This window comes from Notamacropus eugenii, chromosome 2 (genome assembly GCF_028372415.1).
Source record: "Notamacropus eugenii isolate mMacEug1 chromosome 2, mMacEug1.pri_v2, whole genome shotgun sequence".
Classification (NCBI taxonomy): Eukaryota; Metazoa; Chordata; class Mammalia; order Diprotodontia; family Macropodidae; genus Notamacropus; species Notamacropus eugenii.
This window is the reverse complement of record NC_092873.1, coordinates 100207103-100211347: the sequence shown is the minus strand read 5'-3', so window position 1 is coordinate 100211347 and position 4245 is coordinate 100207103. Positions and strand designations below refer to the sequence as shown.

General features: G+C 43.0%; 1 pseudogene; it reads right to left on the bottom strand.

Moving 5' to 3' along the window:
• Positions 1 to 970: 970 nt before the first annotated feature.
• LOC140526083 (linker for activation of T-cells family member 1-like) lies at positions 971 to 1982 on the bottom strand (annotated as a pseudogene).
• Positions 1983 to 4245: the final 2263 nt, after the last annotated feature.

Sequence of the window (4245 nt, the reverse complement as noted above, 5' to 3'; positions counted from 1 at the left end):
TGAGGTTCAAGTCTCGGTTGTTACTTGTTGCCCATGTGATCTTGGGAGTGATTTTACCTTTCCTGGCCTCAATTTCTGCATCTGTAAAATGAGAGGGCTTCACTAGGTAGTCATGTCTAAGGTTTATTCAAGGTTCATATCCCATTATTCCAACATGGAATGATAGAAATTGTTAGCAAACTTAGTTTGGGTCACTTTTCTCTCAAAAAACATGAAGGATTTGAGGATTTGATACACAGCAGAACTTTTTTTTGAGAGTAGGCCCTGAGGTTGGGGCTCCTGCATGTATCTGGGGACTGGGTTTTCCTATGAAGTAGAATTGGCTCCCTTTGTCCTTCCTTGCTACCTTTCATTGGTCACTGGGAATAGGCTTCTGTTGATCACAATGGGAACCAGGAGAGAGATCACAGGTCAGACATGGTCATAAACCAGAGGAAAGTCTAACAGCATGCTCAAGTGTTACTCTTTGAGTGACTCTGTCCATGGCTCAGTTAAACATTCAGGAAGTGACTGTGAATCTTGAGGAGAGGAGAGGAGAGGACAGGAGAGGAATGATAAGCAGAAAAGTCAACTGAAGTGCCAAAGATTACGCAGCAAATCAGTGGGACCAGGGTCCAGATTTTCACATGCTCAATCTATCAATCAATATCCATTTATTAAGTGTTTACTATGTGCCAGGCACTATGTTAAATGCTGGGGTTACAAAAACAAAAGGGAAACAACCCTGCCCTCTAGAAGGGCATTTTATATTCTAATGGGGGAGACAATGTGTGTATGTGTATGTGTGTATAACATGTAATATACATCACATTCAGTCTATTATACATATGTACACATACTATATACATGTAAATATATGTTATATACATGTATATTTGCTATTCATCCTTCATTTTCAAACAGAACTGATGACATTACAGGTGAGGTCTTGGCTTTTATTTTTTTAAGAAAATCTTGGGTTTGACTTCAATACACTTAGAAGGGCTATAGCCCATAGGCTAGGGAGCAAAGAGGTTAGTTGTTCTCAGGCTATGTCAGGAGAAGAAGGTGCAGACTACTTGAGACCAAGCAGGGGCAGGGGAATTTCCAGAGTGACAATAAGTTAAAGGTTGACTCTTAGAATTGTGTCAGGATAGGAACCAGAGGTCAAGGGTGGTCAGCAGTTCCTTTGATGCTTTCTTTCCCCTATATCCAAGATACATTGAGCCTCAAGTGAAGGAGAGTCCATTTTGTTCCTGTATATTCTCATTATCAGACCCCTCTTCCTCACCATCCTGGTCAGTCACTGGAGTCCTATTGGAAGGTGTTTTCTCTTGGGATTCTGGTACATTCATATATTCAGAGCTCCCACCCAGAGACATCTCTGGGACTTTCATATAATCCTCTCCCCACATCAAGGAAGATGGACTATCCCTAAGACCTGGACTGCCCAGGTTAGGTGTTGAGTTGGACAGAGGTGCAGAGCAAGAGTTCGGGCAGTCATCCCACAGAACCTTCATTGTGGTAAACCTTGTCTCCATCAGTGTCCTCAGGTTCCTCATTCTAGTAATTGGGCTTACTGAGAGTGTCTGGGTCTCATCAAGAAATAATCCTGTGTGACAACCCTAGATGTTGTGGATAACTTGGGATAGGGAACAGTGCTGGCTGGTAGGATACTGTAGATGGCCACAAAACATTAGTGTAGGTTATTTGTCCTTTCTTCTTGAAGAGGACCATGACATCAGGGAGGTGAAGCCATGTGAACTGGATTTAAGTGAGGGAGGGCTGTGCAATTACCAGTCTCACTCTTTTCTCCAGAACCATCTAGGTCCAGGGGCAAGATATAGATCAGTCAGACTGGAGATGGCTCTGATGTCTTGACTTTCGACTGAATTAAAGTGAGGCAGAGTTGCACAAAGTCATCAGCCTCACTCTTTCTTCTAGTCATTAAAGTCCCGTGGCAAAATAGAAGTCAGGATGATTGATGGTGGCCTAAGATTCAGTAGAAGACCTTGCCATCTTCAATGTCTGACCAAGATGTTAGTGCTCAACCACTGGAACAAATTGTTCTCATCCACCCATTCCACTGGGGAAAGTCTTCGCATGCTTTCAGTTGACATCTCACTAACTCACTGGTAGTTTTGAGGCCTGTCAGTTATCTTCAACCTGGTTTTATCAGAATGTGGTCACTATGTACGTTGCAGCTTCCTGGAGCCACAGATGAGAGTTACGTGGCAGGTTGTTGTCGTTGTTGTTGATGTGTTTGTCTTTCATCTTTGAAGAGATTCATGACATCATGACTTGCACCTGACTGATTTGAGAGAGGGAGAGCTGTGCAAGGTCAACAACCTCACTTTCTCCTCCAGAGCCATCTGGGTCCAGTGGCCTGATATTCATCAAGACATCTGGAGATGGTCCAGGATACAAGGTGGGACCCTGACCCTTTTAGGCTAAGTTCTTGTCAAATTCTCACTTTGAGTGAGATACACCCATTCAATGAATAGGCCTCTTTAAATAGTTACTCAAGGGACGGCCCTTTTAATAAAGAAAAAATAACAAAAGTAAGCACACTGGGAAGGGAAGACCCTCAGGGTTCCTAGGTAAAAGAGAAACAGTTACTCTATAGTATTTAGTTGAGCTAAGAGACACCAAAGGTAGATGAGCAGCCCTGAAGAGGTCTCAGCAAGCCCTCCTACCAGAGGTGCTCATCCTCTCTGATCACTTGCATATATATGCAATTATAAATTTTTGTATACAGTATATACACATATATATATATACATGTATGTGTGTATATGTGTATGAATGTATACATACACAACATCGTGTGTGTGTGTGTGTGTGAAGGAAATAAAGAGCTGTCCTATATCTAATTTACAATGTACATTGAGTTCCGTTCTCCTCCTTTTTGGGGAAACCCTAAAAAATCCAAGATTTAGGTGATTTTCCCTGGGGTTTTAGGGATGGAATTGTGAACATCTGGAGAGTTCTATAAATAGAAGTTGACATCTCTCTTAAGGATCCAGACTCCCTCAGGACTGAATCTTGTCTGTGTGTGTGTGTGTGTGTGTGTGTGTGTGTGTGTGCATGCGCACGTGGGAAGGGGGGTGAGAGGGCAGGGATTCAGAGTCTGAGACCCCTTTAGAGGTAGAGGGTGTGTACTCCAGCCTATCTGGGCCCAGAAAGCTTAGGTATGTCTAGGGTTTCCCCAAAGAGGAATAGAAAAGATCTCAATGTAAACAGGCATAGGATGGCTATTTGCTTCCTTTACACAAAGCAAATGGTTAAAATTATCTGAATAGCTCCCTCAAGGTAAATGTATTTCTGGCAAACTATATCAGGGTTGGACTTTTCCTTTTGGTGTTCATACTTTCCAAGAAAAGTTCTAGGAGTTGATAGGGGTGGGGAGTGGGGTGACGTGTAGGCTCATCCTGGAATTCAGTAAGCACCAGCTAATGGGGCTAAGGGCTCAAGTTACCCTGGAAAAGTTTCTTTCTCAGAAGCCACGTTTAGGTACCCATTATGCTTAGAGAAAGTAATACAAATGAAAGAAGCTAGTGCTAGATATATAGATATGAGCCATCTGCATAAAGATGTTAATTGAACCACAGAATAGGTCACTAAGGGAGAGAGAATAGAGAGAGATAAAAAGAGAAGAGGGACCAGGACAAAGCCTTGGGACAACTGACTCAAACAAGGGTCATTTGGTTTATCACCAGAGGTTTTTGATTGTGTTAATTGCCAATTAATGCCCATGAACCAGACGACAAATCAGCAGAGACTGGGGAAGTGCTGAGGCAGGTAACAGGAGACTAAGAAGGAACACTGTCATGAACGCTCAGAGAGAAAAGAGTATTAAGAAGGAGAGCGTGATCAGCAGTGTCAGAAGTAGCAGAAACATCAAAAAGAATGAAGATGGAGCAAAAGCCATTAGATCTGCCAGCGAGGAGATCATCAGTAACTTTGGAGAGAGTGGTTTGAGTTGAGTGATGAGATTGGAATCCACACTGCAGAGAGTTCAGAAGAGAGTGAGAATAGGGTGGGAGGCTTCTGTCCTCCTCAGTCCAGGCTAGGGAATGTCTAGCTTTTTCCCCTCAGGAAGGGTTAGAAGAGAAGTCACTGCCAACTATACAAATAAAATAGACAAAAACTAATGCTAGTATATGCGAGCGGTAGGCAGGGGTGGGGGTCACTGTGTTTAGTATATGACCTCATCAACAGAGAACTGTGGAAGCCAGAGGATCTGTGGGTGAACTTGGCTGTCTG